This window comes from Pinus tabuliformis, chromosome 1_1 (genome assembly GCF_031772625.1).
Source record: "Pinus tabuliformis cultivar Carrire ecotype Pingquan chromosome 1_1, CPIR1, whole genome shotgun sequence".
Lineage (NCBI taxonomy): Eukaryota > Viridiplantae > Streptophyta > Pinopsida > Pinales > Pinaceae > Pinus > Pinus tabuliformis.
This window is the reverse complement of record NC_142297.1, coordinates 881290074-881312745: the sequence shown is the minus strand read 5'-3', so window position 1 is coordinate 881312745 and position 22672 is coordinate 881290074. Positions and strand designations below refer to the sequence as shown.

The following is a 22672-nucleotide window of genomic DNA, read 5'->3' as shown; positions in this document are numbered from 1 at the left end:
ATCACCCCTGGGGTTCGATGACCGTCATATGCACTGAGGGTTGTGGAGGAATTTTAGAACCACAATTGGAAGCCCGCCAATGTATTGAGAGCAAAGGATCTGTTGCAAGGAATCACCCCTGGGGTTCGATGAGTTTGCCAAAATAAGAATTCAATAATATTGTTCTTGGATACATCTTCCACAGTCTACCCAGATGCACTCTGTGAATATCCGTACTGGAATTGAAATCCCTCATATATTCTTTGGTTCCATCCACTCTACAGTGTTGGAAGACCAACCTTGTTCACTGAGCAGGGTCTATCCCATCGTGCGTTGTTATGGGATTCGTCTCACTAGAATTTGATTTAAGCTAACGAGGCGCACCAAAATTTGATTTAAGCTAACGATGACGCACCAGAATGGAACAGCTGTTGAATATGACAATGGCCTATAACGAAATTTTGTCGATGAGGGCCATTGGATTCATGCCATACTAACCAAGATAGGATTTGTTGCCACCTAGTCAAAGGGATTTGCAATTAAAATCAACGGCCTACCAGAATCTAATTGTCTAACATGAAATCGAATGACACAAACAAAGGACACGAGGGCAGCAAAGGAGTTTTTTTCACATAAGAATGCCTTATGGCTTAAATATCTATTGGTAATGAGGATTGATCCTAACGCTATGCACAGGAGATTTGTGAAGCGGAATGAGAAAATTCTAATGGCGGCTGTGAAACCCAACACGGGGGCAATGTGGTTCGACATTCGAATCATCAGGGATGTTAGACCAGAGCATACATAACACACAGTGGATTCATACTCAAAGACTTAGACGGTAAAAGCAGAGAATAATTCACAGAGACAGACAAATGGGGAACAACAAGATTACTCAATTAGAAACAGTGGAATAGATAAAACAATCACTGGAGAACAGAAATCACTTTGCATTACATAATAGGCTTGAGCCTTGGCTTGCTTGCTTTCCTTGGCCAGAGAAATTACAAATTTATAGAGGTAGAAGAAGGATCTAGAATCATGTATGTGATTCAGATGGAGATCTGGAATGATCTAGAAACAAATGGCGGTGTAGAAATATCTAGAATCCTGCATGTGATTCTAGAAACTACTGGCGGTGTAGAAGGATCTAGAATCCTACATGAATTTGGCTTCACACTTAACATTCTCCCACTTGAAGCCAAATAAGAGTCAGCAAGTCACATCGAGTCCTACCATGCCTCTACATAACTCATGTTTATTTCGTGGTAGAATCTTAGTGAGCATATCAGCAGGGTTTCTATCTATATGGATCTTTTCCAAGGATAACTGTTCTTCCTCCAACACATGCCGAATCCAATGGTACCTTAAGTCAATGTGCTTGGTTTTTGAATGAAATGCTAGGTTTTTCGCCAAGTGAATGGCACTTTGACTATCATAATATAAAACATACTAGTCCTGCTTTATTCCTATCTCTCCTAGGAATCGCTGCATCCACAACATCTCTTTACAAGCTTCTATTGCAGCTATGTACTCTGCTTCTATTGTAGAGAGGGCTACTATTCTTTGTAGCCTTGACACCCAAGATACTGTTGCACCTGGAAATGTATACAAATAACCTGTAGTGGACTTTCTGGTATCCATATCTCTAGCCATATCCGCATCTAGAAATCCTTCAAGCACAGTCTCATCATGACCAAAACATGAACAATAATGACTAGTACCCTTGAGATACCTTGAAATCCATTTTACTGCTTGCCAATGTTGTTTGCCTGGATTGGTAAGGAACCTGCTCACTACTCCCATTGAATATGTAATGTCTGGTTGTGTGCATACCATGGCATACATCAAACTACCAACTGCTGAAGCATAAGGAATCTTGCTCATCTCTTCTTTCTCGTTGTCATCACTAGGACATAATTCAGTACTCAACTTGAAGTGGGTTGCAATGGGTGTACCAACTGGCTTGGCATCCTTCATATTAAACCTGTCAAGCACCTTCTTGATATATTTTTCTTGTGATAGCCACAACCTTTTGTTTTTCCTGTCACGCATAATCTGCATGCCCAATATCTGTTGTGTTGGTCCCAAATACTTCATTGCAAATTTGCTACCCAAATCTTTCTTCAATCTATTGATCTTATTCTTATCATGCCCAACAATCAACATGTCATCCACATATAACAATAATATGATATACTTTCCTTGATAATACCTCTTGATATAGACACAATGGTCAGCTTCAAACCTCTGAAAACCATGTTCCAACATGAGTGAATCAAATTTCTTGTACCATTGTCGAGTTTCCTGTTTCAACCCATACAGACTCTTCTTCAACCTACAAACAAGGCCTTATTTGCCTTTTTATATGAAGCCTTCTGGTTGCTCCATATAAATTTCTTCCTCCAATTCACCAGGAAGGAATGAAATTTTTACATCTAACTATTCACATTCTAGGTCTAAAGCAGCAACTAGACCAAGAATGACTCTAATGGATGACATTTTAACAACAGGTGAGAAAATTTCAGTGAAGTCAATACCTTCTTTTTGGGCAAAACCTTTCACCACTAGCCTTGCTTTATACCTCTCCTTCTTTTCGTCACCTTCATGCTTAATCCTGTACACCCATTTGTTTTGTAGAGCCTTTCTACCTTTTGGGAGGTTTACCAACTCCCAAGTTTTATTTTCCTGCAAAGAGTTCATTTCTTCTTCCATTGCTTTCTTCCATTCTTTATTGTGCTCGACTTTACAAGCTTCTTGAAAACAATTAGGTTCACCTTCATCAGTCAACAAAATATAGTTTGAAGGAGGATACCTTTGTGAAGGCTTATGAGGGCTAGAAGATCTGCGAACCAACTGTAGTGGTGCATTATCAGGTTGAATCTCCTGTAAAGGTTCCTACAAGATTCTTTCTTCTTGTTGTTCATCATTTTCCACTTGTTGTTCTTCATGCTCCTGAATTTGTTGTTCATTTTCTTGTATTGGTGGTATGTTTTCCTGCTGCTCTTCAAACCTTTCAGTAACCTTCTTGACCTCCAACTCACCTACAATCCTCTTGAACATTTCTGACTCATTAAATATAACATCCCTACTTCTAATAATTTTATGTTTGACTGGATCCCATAGACGATAACCAAAATCTTCATCCGCATATCCCAAAAAAATGCATTTCATAGATTTATCACCTAGCTTAGTTCTATTTTCTTTGGGAATGTGTACGAATGCTTCACATCCAAATATTTTCAAGTGAGAATAATTCAAATTCTTACCAATCCAAACTTCTTCAGGGATACTGCCATCCAAGGTTGTAGTTGGAGATCTGTTTATGAGATAGCAGGCAGTCCTGACTGCTTCAGCCCAAAAATTCTTCTCCAAACCAGAATTGGACAACATACTTCACACCTTTTCCATAATGGTGAGATTCATCCTTTCTGCGACACCATTTTGTTGAGGAGTACCAGGCACAGTCTTCTCATGCTTTATGCCAAACTTGTTACAATATTCCTTAAATGCATTTGAGCAATATTCTCCACCATTATCTGTTCTTAAACACTTCAGCAATTTGTTAGTCTCTCTTTCAACAGCAACATGGAACTTTTGAAATATTCAAACCACTTCACTTTTATTTTTCATAGGATATGCCCAAACCTTCCTAGATGCATCATCTATAAATGTTACAAAATATGATGCTACTCCTCATGATTTGATGTTAACAGGTCCAAACACATTTGAGTGTACCAATTCTAACACATTTTTCTTTCTGTCATGGCCACCTCTAAGGAATGAAACCCTTCTTTGTCTACCATATATACAATGCTTACAAAGATCAAGATTATAGGATTTCAAACCTGGTAATAAATTTTTACCAACAAGGATTTTTAAGCCCTTCTCGCTCATGTGACCCAAACACTTATGCCACAGATCTACTGAATTTCCTTCTTTTGTGACAGCAGCCAAATCTGAATTTCCTATCAGTGTATTCAATGTGTATAATGTTCCTGTCTTGGGTCCTTTGGCCACGACCAATGCACCTTTGCTAATTTTCCAGCCTCCTTTTCCAAAGCTTGTCGATAAGCCTTCATCATCCAATCATCCCATAGAGATTAAACTCATGCGCATTTCTGGTACATGCCTGACCTATTTCAACAATATATCTTGTCCATCTTTCATCTTGATTTGGACATCTCCCACTCCAACAATACTACAAAAATGATTATTCCCCAAATGCACTCTACCATAATCACCAGGATTATATGAAACAAAACTATCTTTGCATGGGGTTACATGGTGAGATGCCCTAGAGTCAAGGATGTTACACAAAATATTGTCACCATGACTTTCTGCAGTCAGTGTGAGTCTATCACCACTCATATTGTCCTCCTTTGCAAGTCTCAAACCTCAGCTCTTCATGTCAAGCTTTAAAAATGAGAGAAAGTCTTTGAAAATCTATAAAACTATGGTTCCACACTTTCTCTTACCTTTACCTGTGGTCCTGCACCCCTTGGTCATGTTACCTGCGGACCTGCCCGCTTTGTCTCTAAAGGAGTGGGTGTGGACCCCTGTGAAAGTCAAAACGACGCAAGTTTATTCTTAAAAACTCACTTTGGGTTAATTCTGGACACTTCTAGAAGGAATCTTGACGTGGTTGGTTCGCTCCTAGGTGGTTCATGCATCCCATAACTAAAGGAGCTAACCCCTTGATGAGAGGAGCTTATCCCTTTGAAGGAGGACTTATCCCTTTGAAGGTGGACGTGGTAACTTCCCTCCTCTGCTCTATAAATTGAGGCATTGGGCTGGTTACTAGGGAGGTTAAATGCTGAACATTTTTTAGGGTAAATGCTGTTGGAATTAAGACTTCCTAGTTAAGCTTGAGAGGAGAGATTACATACCTTTTGGCTTCTTTGGGAAGAGAGTGAAACTTGTCAAAGTAGAGGAGATTCTTGCTGGACCCTGGGAGGAGCTTGTACAACATCAAGGCACCAAGGTTGTAAAGTTCTTCTTTGATTAAAGTTAATACAATCAGATTCATTTTTCTCAATAAATTGTCTTCTATGGTTTATTTCATGAATTCCTTGATCATCATGATAAGTATGGTTTATTATATTGGCTATGCAGGTGCTATTTAATATGTGTGCTTGTTTGTGTTTGTAGATTCTTTAAAAGGGAGCTCATTTGGATCAACGGAGCGTGGCTTCCACAAACTAGCACTGGACCTGAGGTAGGCCTAAAACATCCATTGGCCTTTATTTATAAATTGCATATTTAGAAAAAGATAGAATTTGTTTGGTTTGCTTGTTGCTAGATATCATTAGATACTAGGGAGATCGGTCTTGTCCGCAAGAATGATTCATCCACCCGACAAAATGGTGACTCCGTTGGGGACTTGAATTTTGGTTTTTTCCTTTGCTTTTACTTTGACCTGAGAAACTGTTTCCCTGTTTCTGGTTTTTTTCTTGATGTGTGTGGGATTGGGTAGCTTCTTTAGATCTTGAATTGTTTTTTATTTTTCACGCTTTTGGAAGAGGACCTCACGCTCTGGTTGTAACACAGTGCGGACATCCCCGCACTTTTGCTTTACACATAGAGTGGTACCGCACCTGGTTATACTAGGAGCCTGCAGACCCTGTAAAAATTTTGAAAAACTTAAAATCTTTTCTTTCACTCAGCTTAGGATTTGTTTATGTGTTTTAGCCTCTGCCCAAATCTGCACGTGTCTTGTCTGAACTCTTCATAGGTTAATTCCATTAGCATTTAGGTTTTAGGTGAATTTCTAGAATTTTTTGTGCTTGGCTTGATTTTCGTTTGGTCTTTGTAGTAACTCAGAGCTTAGAAGCCTTAGAAACCTCATATCACCTTGGTTTTTGCTGCTCTTCTTATGAGTTTGACCGATTTGTAAAATATGCCTTTGTTGAGGAATACATCTCGTTTTTCTCTTTGCAAAGCTTCGAAAAGAACTTGTTTTGAAAGTTTTGGATTTCATTTTTAAAAAGAAAACAAAAGCTTGTTGTTTTTTAGTAATTTGTTATTCTAGACAAATTATTCCTTAGTTTGATCATAGCTAAGTAAAACATCCTTGAAAAGAAATTTTGTAAGCTTTTACTTCAATTATATTTTTTAGAATTTATAGATCTCAAAATTATATTTTTTAATAGTTTTGAGTGTTTTATAAAAATAAAAATAAAAAAAAATCTCTTTTGAAAAAGTTTGTTTTTCTAGTATTTGAGTGTTTGAAAAGAAAGGGAAATTTTCGTGAACATAATTAGCGGTTTCATTTTTGAGTTAATTGAAAAAGACAAAAAAAAATTTCTTTTTATTTGTTTGTTAAGGAAAGATTTGTTTTTTCAAGCAATTGCATTCTCAAAATTTCTTTAGCTAGAAATTCATAGAAGAAAAAGGATTGTTTATCATCTTAGGTGCAGTTTTATTGTTTTGGAGTCGAGCCTTCACACCATAAAGTTTCATCTCCGCACCTTTTGACTTAAGAAACAGCCATAAAATAATGCTTAAAGTAAAATCTATCTAGTAATATTTTTATTTCTAGGGCTCTTTATCACCAACATAGCTTAGGCTAGTATCTTGAAGTAGAGAGTAATTAACTCTCCAAGATAGTAAAACAAACAAGTAGCTGTATCTTGCAGTAGGAGATAAATTCCAATTGTTACATCTATGCTCTGGGAAGCTCCTCTTAAACGAGTCAAGCAAGAGATCCTGTCTGTACCAGTGGGGTAATCAATCCTTCCTCATTGGGAACGATAGCAGATATACATGTATTAAAAACGGTAAACTTCGGATTAACCATTGTCGAGGAACCTGGGGTCACTTGTTGGTAAACCTTGGATTATGTCAAGGAGCCTTCAAGGGGATTAAGCTTACTACTCTGCCCTTGCGTGTGTATCGGATCACAGACTGTTCCCCCGGGTATATTTGTTTCCGTTGGTAACCATAGTGACCATAACATATAGGATTCTTTCCTAAGGTGACGATGGAGGGAAGATCCCACTATACCTGGAGCAGACGTCGACTAGACTCACTTGGATTTTCTTGGGGGTTCTCTTCACTCGAGACAGATTAGTGGAGAAACTTGTGCTAGTCTATTCATTAAGCAGATTTTCGGGGTAACTGTTCCAACTGCCATTTCTGTATTGAATTCTGTGACATTGGATTTCATCACCAACTAGTGTTTTCGGTACGGAAAGTTATTGTTTGTGTGTGGTTTGACCTCCTAGATTCTTTAGGCGTGTGCATCAAATTGTTTGGTTCTTTAGAGACTTTAGGTGGTTTTCATTGAGATTTTTCTTTGTTTGCATGTGAAGTAATTAAAATTTTTAATCGTGGCTGAATTATCGAGGCAGTTCCGTAGACTTCAGAGCCAACCTCCTGAGTTTTCACCAAGCCAGCTTGAAGGGCTACGAGCCCTTGTAACTCCTAGTGACAGTAGAGTTGGTCACCTGAAGAAGGAGAATCTTCTTTGGTTGTGCATCTTGATTATCAAGTTCAAGCACCAGAGTATATTATTGAACCTGTTTCATTTTCCGAAGTTACTGGTAGTTTTTCTTCTACTAGTGAATTAGCCGAGGAACCTAAAATTTCTGAACCTGAAACTAAACCTGCTACTACTCCAACATCAGGATTTTCCTCTCCAACTTCCAGTGGTCCTGGTTCACCCAGAGTAGGAAGAGTCATTACCCAAACTCTTCCTTCTGGACTTATTGCTATTGAAGAACTTGTCACTCCGGAAGAAGGTATACATATCCCTGGAAATCAACTAGCTATAGAACTTAGGGAGCATGAATCGATCTTTTACAATCCACCTAGGAGGGACGTTTGGTATCTTTCATTGACCAATTTTTTGGAAAACCTGGGACTAAGTTTTTCACCACCTCGTATTACTTATCATCCAACACCTAGAGGTTATTATCCTCCTTTGAATATGTCGAGACAGTCATCCATGTTTTCTCAATCTCCAGAAACTTTTTTATATGGCGGTCCTTCTGTTCCCTCCCGGTATCAGTCACTAACTGGTACTTTTTCGGGAGCATCTCCTCAACCTATTGAATAAGGGTTATTAACTAGTAATAACGGAACTAAGCCATTGAGTGTAGAAGATATTCTTATGATTTCAGGTACCATCCCAAATCCACCACCTCAAGGTGGCCAGTTACCGCCTGGGGGCAGCCTCAAGGTCCTCAATTATCGCCTGGGGGGCAACCTCAAGGTACCCACTTACCGCCTAGGGGGCAACCTCAAGGATAGTACATACCTTTGGGACAATACATTCCTCAAGGTCAACCCCAGACTTAGTATGTACCTCAAGGTCAACCCCAGTATCAATATGTACCTCAAGGTCAACCCCAGTATCAGTACATGCCTCAAGGTTATCAACCTCAAGGTCAGTACCCAACCCAAGGTTTCCAACCACCTTCAGGTCAATCATTGTCTAAGGAGCTGGAAATGTACCTTTGAATTATCAACCCTACCCTCAACCTGGTTATGGTCCTTCATATGCTCAACCTTTTATGGGTCCATACCCCAAAATGAATATAATGTGGGATCCATCTCAATCTCAACAGATCTTGCAAACGAATGTGCAGTTGTCATCTCAATCTGGACAACCCTTGGTTTCTGGTTCAACCCAGCAACATGTCCAACCTACTATTCAAACTTCTGCACCTTCTATAGTTTCTCAGCCTAGGCCTAGTTCGCCTCGAACTCCACCTCAAATGACTGCTGCAACTGATGCAACATCTGTTTCATATACCCCACCTACTTCCAGAGTATTGACAGCTCCGGTTTCTACTGTTCCTGCATCAATTCCTCAAGCATCTTTACCTCAGTCTGGACCCACAATTCAGACTTCGGTTCAAATTCCTGTAAGACAACCTGGTCCAAGTACGGTTGTCACAAGTCAACCTCAATTTACTTATCAACCATACCAGGGACAGTACCAATTCGGTCTTGCTGTGCAGAACCCAGTCTATCACTATCAACCATACTCTGGATATACTTATCAGTAACCTCAACAACCCCAGTATGGTCCGGTTAATCTTGGTTTTCCGAGAGGATATAATATCCCAAATGCAATTCCAATTCCTAGTTATCCTGGATATCCTCCTCCTGGGGCTGGTCTCATGACCCAGGGTTTTCGAGACCCTAATCGTCAGTTACCATTCATTGCAACCTTGGACTTGCCTGATTTTTCGCGCCTTATGAACGATCCGATTAATTATCTTCCGTTTTGGCCGCCAATGCCGAATAAGTTTCCCAGTGACATCCCTAAGTTTGAAGGTAAATCAGGAGAGGATCCATCGAACCATGTGATGACTTATCACCTCTGGTGTGTATCTAACTCCATTTCAGATGATTCAATTCGTTTACAGCTTTTTTCAGCGCACTCTAATTGGTCTTGCGGCCAAATGGTACATTGAGTTACCGCAAGCCGCTTTTTATAATTTTAGTCAGCTAGCTACTTCGTTTTTAACTCATTTTCAGTTGCCAGTCAGATATGACAATGGCACGGAATTATTAACTTCATTAAAACAGTCAACGTCCACTTACATTTCAGATCACATTCATGAATGGAGACGTCGACGGCGTTTAGTGAAAGTTTTTATTCCGAATCAGATCTTAGCATAATGGTTTGTTAAATCATTACTACCGAAAATCACTGAAGATGTAGCTAAGGCAAGAGTCGTTACTGAAGAGCAAGTAATTGCTCAAGCTCAATACCTTGACCTCGTTTATACGCAGTCGGGTATGTTACACGAGAAAATCCCCGATCTTCCTAAACAAAATCAAATAACTGCAGCTCCTTCAGGGTGTCATGCCACTGATGGTATGATTGGTACAGTTAATACCAAAAGTAAGAAGAAATCTTCCAAGAATTATTCTCCTATCATAACTTTACCAGATTCCCAGACAAGAGACTCTTCCGTGGAAATTTCTACCGATATTCATTTCGTAGAGTCATCTAAGGCTAAATCAAAATTCGGCGGTAAGAAGAAAGGGAAGAAGAAAAATAAAATAGATAAAAATTCGAAAGAGAAACCAGAGAAAATGGAATCTACTGATGAGAAACGCAAACCTCGTTATCCTTGTCTCATTTGTGACGAAGAGCATTTTACAAGAGGCTGCCCTCATCGCGCTAAGGTTACGAAAATCATCAAAGGTTCTCAAACACCTACTGTTTTAAAGGATCCTTTTCCGAGTCAAGACAGTAAGATGATAGGTTCTTCCTCAAATGACTCAAAAGAACCCATAATGATGATGTCCCATGTTAGGATTGCGACACGATCGCAAGATTATGGAAGTAAAAGTCTTGTTGGTGGTAAGGAAGCAAAATCTTCTAATTCGAACCCATCAACTTCAACTCCCGATTCCGATCTGCTACAGATCGAGAAACCTAACCCAGATTTAGTAATCAAACCCCCTGCCAAGGGTATACTTCGAAAGTCAGCTTTCAATCCACATGCGAGAGCTGCTCAGAACTATAACATTGTTGAAGATTTAGCCATTTCACCTTCAACAATGTCGGCTTTGGAAGTGTTGCAATCATGTCCAACACAGCGTAAATTGCTATTGTCGGCTATAGGAGCTGTTGATATTCAGGACTCGAACCTTATAATCTTCGATTTAGAAAATAGTACACCTCATTTACCTCATCAAATGGCTTTCCAGATTCCAGTGTTAGTCAAAAACAGACCTTGCTATAGGACTGTAATTGATGAAGGAGCTTCAACGTGTATTATGTTGATCCAGTGTTGGAGATCGCTTGGTTCTCCTACACTTAATCAATCCCCAACAATTCTAAAGGCTTTTGATGGCCGTGGGTTCCATCCTTTTGGCATTCTACAGGATTTACCTATAGGGGTTGAAGGCAAAACTATTAATCTAGATGTGGAGGTGGTTGATGCCCCTCTAGATTACAACCTTCTCTTGGGTCGTAGTTGGTCTTACACTATGACTGTTGTTGTCTCATCGGTCTTTCAGCTTATAAAGTTTCCTCATAATGGAAAGATCGTAACTATAGACCAGCTAACATACTTTTCATCCGACCCAGCCTCTTCTGAAAGTATCCAACATGTCGGCAAAACAACTATCCCTTATAAGGATGTTGGAGTAGGACTAGTTAAAGATTCTGGTTTACTAGGAACTTTTTCCTTTCCTCCTCCTAACGTATCGCCTTCTACTGCAACCATTCATATGATTTCATCAGACACTATTGTTTATGATGATCCTTGGATCGTACCTTCCGAATCTGAGATAGATTCATTTGGTGATGCTATGCCTTTGAGTCCATATGAAATTGTGTATCAGGTCGTGTAGTCGTTTTCCAACCCTTCTTCAACCGAAATTGACTTAATGAATGTAGTCCATGAAGAATCACTTTCAACATCAAACTCGGGTTCAACAACATTTTCCGAACTTGTTCATACTGATGAGCAGATTCATGAAATTTTGTGTGTTGATGATTTACCATGGGAAGATCTTCATCACAGATCTTCATTCTTACCTGAGATTGATCACTTTGAAAATGATTTTTCATCTATTTTTACAACTGATTATGTCAAGGAACCTCAGAATCCATTGAAAAATCCTGATTCTGAGTTAAATTTGGGAAATATTTCTCGAACTATTCCTATTGACATTTTGGTTAAGCCTAAAATTGTTGAAAACATTCATATAGGTGCCTCTTGTACGAAAGATGAAATTCAAACATATAAGGCCCTATTTCAAGAATTCTGCGACGTGTTTTCCTGGTCATATAAGGAAATGCCAGGAATTGATCCAGCAATTGTTGTTCATGAAATCAAAACTTACCCGGATGCTAAACCCGTCCGGTAATGTTTGCGTCAGATTCACCCGCAAAAAGCTGCTGCTATTAAAGCAGAAGTTGAAAAATTACTTAAAGTGGGTTTCATTTATCCAATTCCCTTAACGGATTGGGTATCGAATATCGTTCCTGTTAATAAAAAACAAGGAACAGTAAGAATATGTATCGATTATAGGGATATAAATCGAGCCTGTCCAAGAGACAATTACCCAACTCCCTATATCGATAAAATCATTGATGATTGTGCTGGCAGTGAAATATTTTCCTTTATGGATGGTTTTTCCGGTTATAATCAAATAAATATTCTACCTGCTGATCAACCAAAAACGGCTTTCATTTGTCCATGGGGGACATTTGCTTATTTCAAATTACCTTTTGGGTTTAAGAATGCCTGTGCAACTTTTCAAAGAGCCATGTCTTACGTATTTCATGACATCAAGCACATTGTGCAACCCTATCTCGATGATTTACCTGCTCATTCATTACATCGAGCCGATCATCTCATTCATTTACGAGCAATCTTTATGAGGTGTAGGAATTATCGAATTAGGTTGAATCCACATAAGTGTGTTTTCTGTATAGAAACGTGTGGTTAATGGGATTTGTTGTTTCGAAAGCCGACATTCATGTCGATCCCTCGAAGGTTGAAGCTATTTTCAAATTGCCTCCTCCTCCGAATCTTCGCCAACTCCAAAGTTTGTAGGGGAAAGCAAACTTTTTACGTTGATTCATTCCTAACTACGCCGAGATAACAAAGGGTTTTACTAGGTTGTTGAAACAGAATACTCCATTCTTTTGGGATGAGATAGCTGACAAATCTTTTGATGCACTAAAACACGCGTTGACCCATGCACCGTTATTGCATCCTCCCAACTACAACCAAGACTACTTTTTATATCTCGCTGCCTCGCATTCCACCATTGGAATGGTACTAGTTCAGGAAGATGAATTCGGTAGTGAACATGTGATATATTACCTTAGTCGAACCTTAAATCCAACTGAGCTAAAATATTCACATGTGGAGAAATTGGCCTTGGCAGTTGTTCAAGCTGTCCAACGTTTTCGTCATTACATTTTACTACACAAAACTACTGTAATTTCCGATTGCAACCCTATTATCTATATTTTGACCAAACAATTGCTAGGGGACAAGTATTCCAAATGGATTGTTATCATGCAGGAATTTGACTTGGAGTTTGAAAAATCTAAGTCAAAGAAATATTTAGTTTTTGCAGAGTTGATGTGTGACTTCCCGCGTGCTGATACTGAAACTGTGGCGGAAGAGCCCATTGCGGACGAATCCTTGTTTCTAATCAACACTCTTGATCCATGGTATGGAGATATCATATTTTATCTCCAAACCCAATCCTTTCGGCCTGAAATTTCAAGATCAGAGCGTTGGAAAATACGATTCCAATCCCAACAATTCAAAATTATTGGAGATACACTTTATCGTCATGGGGCGGACTTCGTTTTCTGACATTGTTTAATTCATGAGGAAGTTGAAAGGGCTCTAAATGACTGTCACTCTGGAGCGTGTGGCAGTCATATGTCTGGGTTTGCCATAGCCCAAAAGATATTGCGCGTTGGCTATTTCTGGTCGTCTTTGTTTAAAGACCGTATTAACGTGGTTCGAAAATGCCATAACTGCCAAATTTTTGATCGAAAGATGTGCGCTCCACCTGCTCCTCTCCACCCTATAATTGCCGTCGATCCTTTTGCGAAATGGGGTATCAATTTTATTACATGTAACCCTCACTCGACTAGGGGGCATGCGTATATCATCCTTGCAGTAGATTATTTTACCAAGTGGGCCGAGGCAATGCCTACATTTTCGGCAGACGGCAAAACTGCTGCGATTTTCGTTTTCAATCATATAATTGCTAGGTTCGGTGTTCCACAAGTGATTATCACTGATCATGGGCGTCATTTTCAAAACATTATGATGACTGAACTAACAGGCCAACTTGGCTTGCGTCACAATAGTTCAACTCCATATTATCCACGGGCTAATGGTCTGGTTGAAGCCATCAACAAAGTTCTAGTCATTATGATCCAACGAATCATTGGGATTCATAGGTCGAATTGGCATAACATGTTATTTTCAGCGCTTTGGGCGTATCGAACCTCAATAAAAACATCAACCGGTTTCACTCCTTTCCAACTAGTTTACAGTTTGGAAGTTGTGTTACCCATTGAATGCGAAATCCTGTCATTGCAAATGGCCATAGAATTACTTCCAGCCACTTCCGAAGAGGAGAGACGTTTGTTGTACTTGGCTCAGCTAGATGAGAATCGACATGATGCTGCACTAGCAATTGGAACTCATGCCAATCGTATTAAAGCTCAGTACGATCAAAATGTTACACCCCGTAATTTTTCGGAAGGAGGCCTAGTCTTACTGTACGATCAAGCAAATGATAAGTTAGGCGATGGAAAATTCGTACCCATGTGGCATGGTCCTTATGTTGTTAAGTGAAAGCTGGCAAAAGGGGCCTATGAATTGGTAGACTTTAACGGAGTCTCTTTAGGTAACCCCAAAAATGGTCTTTACCTGAAGAGATATTATGCTTAAATCTGGGTGTGGAGATTTTAGTTAGATTAGTTTTCTTTCTAGCTGGTGTGTTTTAGATTAGAAAAAATGTGCTTAGTTTAGAGAGTGTGTTTTCGTCATTATTCCTGCTTATCTTGATTTTACTCTTGATATTGCAGATGTCGACGTCTCTCCAAACATACATTGGTTTTGCTGATGGTGCTTGTCGTAATACACAGAACATTTCTTCTGTAGCTTGGGTTATCTATTCGCCCTCTGATGAGTTGGTATCTATGCATGGGGTAAGCCTCGGTCATACAATGAACAACATTGCAGAGTATAGTGCAGTGATTGAGTTATTATCTGAATCCATCTCATTTGGGATTCGGAGTTTGATTGTGAGGTTAGATTCCGAACTCGTTGTATTGCATCTTAATAGAGTGTATGCCATTAGAAATCCAGTGTTATTGAGATTATTTTTGAGATTTCATCTCTTGGAATGTGAATTTGACTATATGGAATATCAGCATATTCCAAGATATTTAAATACATTATCGGATGCAATTGCTTCTCGAATGTTAAGTAGACATTTGCAATAATCGAACAAGTAAATTTAAAAACATTCCATAACATGTTTTACAAGATAGCCGGTAATAGTGATATAGCATAGCATAGAAGTGTTTCAAATATACATCGTCTTCGATCATAGGTTTAAAAACACCTTATGATCGGCAAAAATGATAGTACAAAAAGAAAAAATGTCATATGAGTCTACAATAGGCGATCATCCTATCACTGGTGATGATCACGATAAGAAACCACTGTACAGGCCACCCTTCAAAGGAACCTCCTGAAAGGTCCTGGGACTCCAATCACATAGCGTTGTAGCCTAAGAGGAATGTCATCTATGCTAGTCTCTGGAATGCCTGTTGTCAAACGCTCTAGATGGTTTTCCAATTTGGCCAAGGTCTCTGTAGATTCGTCCCGTGGGGCTGGTGCTGCGACAGCTGGCTGTTTCCTCTCATAGGGCCGGAGAGTGGTTGGTCACCGTGGACCTACATCTGCATTTGAAACTTTTTACTATCAATTTTGGGACGATTTAAAAACAAAAAATAATAAATTAGAAAATGTTGAAAATGATTTTACCTGAGTCATCCCATTGCTCTCCTGGTGGAAGAGCCATGTCTGGGTCACCAAGATAATCCATCCCAGAATAAGGAAAATCCTGAATAGCAAAAACTTGGTTCTCCAACCAATGAAAATACTCAGGAGAAAAACGAACAACTTATGAACCCTCCTCAGGATGACGGGCCATAACTGCAACCCAACGCATCAGTTTGGGCTCGCGGGGAAGTCCAGCTCCAACGGAAAGATGCTGTGGGACCAACATTGGGACCCTCTCTAGACCAAATCTCACAACTAAGAAACCATATCCAAAGTTTTTCAGCTGTCCGTTTTTTGCTCTAGTTAGTTGCCCTTTTACATTAGCCAACACAGCTTCGCACCAGTTGAAGATGGTGCCCCGAAAGCAGTCTACCGCCATCCGCATTTGGGATCCGGTGGCCATATGCAGTGCTGCGCTTCTGCAGAGTCTGGTGACAGTAAATGCAATCACTTTGAGTTCAGGATGGGAGATGGTTTTGATATCAATCCCTTTGTCCTTGGTTTGGTCGTTACAAAACTCTAGCCGGAGGCTATTGACAGACTGGCCACCTGGCCTAGCCCCGAATAGAGTCAATAGTTCACCTCTCTTAGGCAAACCAGTCAAAAAGTAAATTTCTTCCAGCTCCATTTCGAGCTGGTGGCCACCAATAATGAAACACTAGTCCTGCACATTCCATCTATCCACCAGCCACTGCAAAAAGACTACCTGGGCCCTCATGCCAGTATGGCCCAAGATTTAAATAACCCACATGCCTTCAATGCATCAATCGAAGGTTGATGATTAATCGCGGCAAGATCCACATCCTCATGCTCCCGTTCCCGCCAGTCAAGCATGGTGTATACCATACATTCAAAGAAAAGGCGGATTAGAATATCTTAAATCGAAGTTTTTGGGCAAAATTTGAAAAATTTAGAATGTTAGAACATATGCCGCGGGGACCGCACCCTCTATGTTAGAGACAGTGTGTAGTTCCACACTCTGGCTATATAGCAGGTGCGGGCCCCTGACTTTTTTCTGCATGCGAAAAAGTCGAGGTCCGCAGGTTTCGCATGTTGCGCCTGCGGACCCCCGCGCGCGGTCTTTTAACCTAAATATTTCCTAAAAATCAAAATAAAACCCTAAAAACAAATTTCAAATGGATGAAATGCATGAATAAGATGATGTGGATTACCTGGAGGTGATGGTGTTCGATTCCAATGAACGGATTTTCCGTAATTTTCACAAGAAATTTCTTACCAAAAGCTCTCTTTTCTCACTCTGAAGTCAAACAGTAAAAATTAATTTACAAAAGCCCTTTTTATAAGCTTTTTTGAATAAATGAATTTTTAATTTGTTTATTTTTCACTTTAAAGAGGTAACTTTTGAAGCATTTTTATTTATTTTAAGCATGTACGAGTAATGTTTGAGTTTTTGTGCAGGATAACGGATTTTTCAGGCAAAATTGATCATTTTCGACAAAAAACATTAGAGCCACCTTTAAGCTCTTTTCTGACTCCTAAAATATGAAAAGATTTCCGAATTTTTCTTTTTAATCTCATTAAAATGGAATTAAAAAGACGGTCCTCTTACAACTTCTTTCTGACCGTAAAAACATGAAAAGATTTCCGGATTTTTGTCGTTTCAAATTCGATATTGGTTATAAAACGACGTGTCATTGATCACTTTTTTACTTTTTCGGATCAGCAATTTGTTAGTCTCTCTTTCAACAACAACATGGAATTTTTGAAATATTCAAAACACTTCACTTTTATTTTTCATAGGATATGCCCAAACCTTCCTGGATGCATCATCTATAAATGTTTCAAAATATGATGCTCCTCCTAACGATTTGATGTTAATAGGCCCAAACACATCTGAGCGTACCAATTCTAACACATTTTTCTTTCTGTCATGGCCACCTCTAAGGAATGAAACCCTTCTTTGTCTACCATATATACAATGCTTACAAAGATCAAGATTATAGGATTTCAAACCTAGTAATAAATTTTTACCAACAAGGATCTTTAAGCCCTTCTCGCTCATGTGACCCAAATGCTTATGCCACAGATCTACTGAATTTCCTTCTTTTGTGACAGCGGCCAAATCTGAATTTCCTATTAGTGTATTCAATGTGTATAATGTTCCTGTCTTGGGTCCTTTGGCCACTACCAATGCACCTTTGCTAATTTTCCAGCCTCCTTTTCCAAAGCTTGTCGAATAGCCTTCATCATCCAGTCGTCCCATAGAGATTAAACTCATGCGCATTTCTGGTACATGCCTGATCTATTTCAACAATATATCTTGTCCATCTTTCATCTTGATCTGGACATCTCCCACTCCAACAATACTACAAAAATGATTATTCCCCAAATGCACTCTACCATAATCACCAGGATTATATGAAACAAAACTATCTTTACATGGGGTTACATGGTGAGATGCCCCAGAGTCAAGGATGTTACACAAAATATTGTCACCATGAATTTCTGCAGTCAATGTGAGTCTATCACCACTCATACTGTCCTCCTTTGCAGGTCTCAAACCTTAGCTCTTCATGTCAAGCTTTAAAAATGAGAGAAAGTCTTTGAAAATCCATAAAACTCTGGTTCCACACTTTCTCTTACCTTTGGGTTAATTCTGGATACTTCTAGAAGGAATCTTGACATGGTTGGTTCGCTCCTAGGTGGTTCATGAATCCCATAACTAAAGGAGCTAACCCCTTGATGAGAGGAGCTTATCCCTTTGAAGGAGGACTTATCCCTTTGAAGGTGGACCTGGTAACTTCCGTCCTCTGCTCTATAAATTGAGGCATTGGGCCGGTTGCTAGAGAGGTTAAAAGTTGAACATTTTTTAGGGTAAATTCTGTTGGAATTGAGACTTCCTAGTTAAGCTTGAGAGGAGAGATTACATACCTTTTGGCTTCTTTGGGAAGAGAGTGAAACTTGTCAAAGTAGAGGAGATTCTTGCTGGACCCTGGGAGGAGCTTGTACAGCATCAAGGCACCAAGGTTGTAAAGTTCTTCTTTGATTAAAGTTAATACAATCAGATTCATTTTTCTCAATAAATTGTCTTCTATGGTTTATTTCATGAATTCCTTGATCATCATGATAAGTATGGTTTATTATATTGGCTATGCAGGTGCTATTTAATATGTGTGCTTGTTTGTGTTTGCAGATTCTTTAAAAGGGAGCTCATTTGGATCAACGGAGCGTGGCTTCCACAAACTAGCACTGGACCTGAGGTAGGCCTAAAACACCTGTTGGCCTTTATTTATAAATTGCATATTTAGAGAAAGATAGAATTTGTTTGGTTTGCTTGTCACTAGATATCATTAGATACTAGGGAGATCGGTCTTGTCCACAAGAACGATTCATCTGCCCGACAAAGAATCCAATCAAAGCTATTGCTATATGTGTATACACATGCATCCTCTACTAAAACAGTAAACAACACATCACCATTTGTGGCTATAGCAATAGTCTCACCTTCATTTGTGCTGGATGACTTATGATTTGTACTGGACAGTCTCTGATCCTTTTGTCCTTTCTTCTAGAATCAACATTATTTCTTCATGTGCCCAGGTTTGCCACAATGAAAACAGATGATTCTACCTCTCCTTGATTTTGATCGACCTCTTGATCTTGATCGCCCTTGCTGGCCTCGATCCATTCTCCTGCCACGATCAACTAGAGCTAGAGCCTCTCCTCCCTAGTTTTTCGCAATTGACTTGCATTGCAATTCCTCATTCTCTAAACTGCTGCTGACATCATCAAACTTCAGGGTCCCTGCAGTTGTTGAAGTGCTCATAGCTACAATTAAATTTTCTCAGCTGTCTGGCATAGAACAGATTAGCAAAATAGCTCTAATTTCATCATCTAGAATGATTTTAACAGAGGCAAGCTAATTAGTTATAATATTAAATGCATTCAAGTGCTCAATCACTGAAGCACCCTCCTTCATTTTGAGATTATAAAGCTTCTTCATGAAAAACACTTTGTTTGATGCCATGTTCTTCTCATATATATCATGGAGCTTCTTCCATAATCCTTTTTCCGTCTTTTCTCCAGACACATTGAAATAAACATTATTTGCTAAATATTGGCGGATTTTTGCAATCGCCTTTCTATCTAGCTTATTCCATTCTTCATTTGTCATTGATGAGGGTTTCTTTGTCGTGCCCTCAATCAGAAAATATTGGTCCTTTAAAATCAGTATATCCTCCATCTGTGATTTCCATAGGGAAAAATTATCCCCGCTCAACTTCTCCATATTTGTAACTGTTGTCTCCATTTTCAATCAAATTCACGCCCCAAAACACAAAAACTCCACTTAAAAATGACCTTCCTCCTTTTAAAATACCCTTTTCAAAATTCCTGCTCCTTTTAAAATATACTTTTCAAAATTCCAACATATAATTATATATTTTCATAATAAATATAAAAAACATATATAATGTTTTAACCTTCTCACATTTCACACATACATATGTTGGTTTGAGAAAAAACTTGACGTTACGAACACCACGTTTCAACTCCAAACTCCTCGAATCTCCATGTTTCAAACTCCAACAACACATTTCAACTCCAAACTCCACGAATCTCCATGTTTCAAACTCCAGCAACACGTTTCAACATAGATCCACGACCTTGTTTTTCTTACAGCAACTATCTTTTAGTTCCAGCATTCCTCAACTATTTCCTGGATAGATCCTTCAACAGCTCCAGGGATAACAACCAACGTTTTAACAAACGTTGCCAAAGTAAGGCGATGGCACTAAGCGTCTTGCACAGTGGATATTCGACCCTAACTCTGATACCAGTTGTTAGACCTGAGCATACATAACACACAACAAATTCATACTCAGAGACTTAGACGGCAAAAGCAGAGAATAATTCACAGAGACGGACAAATGGAGAAACAACAAGATTATTCAATTAGAAACAGTGGAATAGATAAAACAATCACTGGAGAACAGAAATCACTTTTCATTACATAACAGGCTTGAGCCTTCGCTTGCTTGCTTTCCTTGGCCAGAGAAATTACAAATTTATAGAGGCAGAAGAAGGATCTAGAATCATGTATGTGTTTCAGATGGAGATCCGGAATGATCTAGAAACTAATGGAAATGTAGAAATATCTAGAATCTTGCATGTGACTCTAGAAACTACTGGCATTGTAGAAGGATCTAGAATCCTGCATGAATTTGGCTTCACACTTAACAAAGGACGCCACAAATAACTTTAGCAAGGCTAATATCATCGGTCGAGGTAGTTTCACGAAGGTATAGACTCTACAGGGGAACACTACTGAATTCTCGAGGAATAGTTGTGAAAAGAATCAGAAACTACACACCTGAGGGAGATTCTCAATTCCTTAATGAAGTGAAGATCATCAACAACATCAGGGAATGGAATTTTGTTGTTTTGAGGGGCTGCTGCATGGCCAGTGACAAGAGGGAAGGTCACCAGCAGTTTTTGATGTATGATTGCATGCCCAATGGAAGTTTGGATGAGCATATATTTGGGCGAAAGTCCAAAGTTTGGCCTCTGGACTAGCCGCAGCGCAGGACCATTGTCCTCGGCAACTGCCAAGGGGTTGGCTTATCTGCACGACGGTATCGATCCCCCGATTTATCACAGGGACATCAAAGCCACCAATATTCTGCTAGATGAGGAAATGAATGCCTATGTGATGGATTTTGGACTCGCGAGGATGATGAATAAAGAAGAAAAATTCCATATCACCACTAAAGTAGCAAGGAAACATGGCTACTTGGCCCCAGAATATGCTCTCTACGGTCAACTGACAAACAAGAGCGATGTGTATAGTTTTGGGGTTCTGTTGTTGGAGGTCATGAGCAGCAAAAAGGCTGTCGACACCTCTGCCAAGTCGGTCTCCCACTATCCTATCACGGATTGGGCATGGGATTTGGTGAAAAGAGGGAGGACCATTGAAATAATAGATGAGAGAATCTGCCAAAGCGGGGCAAAGAGCGAATTAGAGAGATTCGTTTTGGTGGGCATTTTGTGCTCTCATGTTATGGTGGCATTCAGACCTCAGATGGTGGAAGCTATGAAGATGCTGGAGGGTTTGACTGAGGTGCTTAAAATCCCAAATAGGTTGCTTACGCTGCATGGTCCATCTCGCACATACGAATCCAACGGCTCCGTCATCATTTCTCCTAGTGTTTCTAGGATCTCCTTGAGCGGATGTCGGTGAGCATATGTATATATTTTCTTTGTTTCCATTCAAGAACTGGATGCTGGTGGGATTTGAGTGGATCACAGACACTTTTATGAGCCATTTGTATTATAATAGCATGCTAGTGTTCTAGAATGCTGGAGGGATTGTAGTGGATCACAGACACTTTTATGATCCATTTGTACACATTATTAGTAGATCATTTTCTATGCAATATTGAATTAGTTCAAAATATTAATTTTTTATATTTATGTTTAGTAGATTTATGTTGTACAGTGTCATGTGTTGTAGCTGAAATTATGTGATTTTTACAGATGAAACCAATATTTGTGAAAATATAGTTACACTAATGTCTTGGGAATATATATCACTCTTTAGATTTTATATTAAATCTAATAATTGGGCCAATACATTAATGAAACTATAACTCCGCAAATATTTAAAGACAGATTACTGACTGAAATTTTGAAGTTTTGAAGTTGCAGATTGTATAGCTAAAATTGTCACCACATGAATATCCTATCTGTTAACATTGCCATGTGCTCAGGTTATGATAATTTTAACTACCAATTGCACCTAATGTTACAAAGGAAACCCCATAAGGCAATGTCATAAGTAAGAACATCAGAGAAGAATCTAACAAACATTGAATTCAATGTATTCAACAAACATATATATAGAGTGAAACATGTCAAAGTTAATTTTGATCATGAAGGGAATTCTTCGTGGCCAAAATAATAAACTCCGCACTGCAAATAAAATGAAAAGTATCCCAGAATGTTGCTTGAAATATTAGATTAAGATCTGTGAAGTTTGGACCTCATCCTCACTGATAAAATTGACTACAACTAATCAAAACCCCACTGACTTTGTTCATGTTTCTGTTGCACACAAGATTAACACGTTCATTTAGAATTTTAAATTCAAGAACATATTAACTTCTAAAATCAAACTTTTTGTTAAAGTAACTGGAGGGGAACACAAA

The 22672-nt window shown here is 39.1% G+C and overlaps 1 pseudogene; it reads left to right on the top strand.

Annotated features, from left to right (window-relative positions):
- Positions 1–667: 667 nt before the first annotated feature.
- LOC149217166 (putative receptor-like protein kinase At1g11050 pseudogene) lies at positions 668–21705 on the top strand (annotated as a pseudogene).
- The last annotated feature ends 967 nt before the right edge of the window (positions 21706–22672 follow it).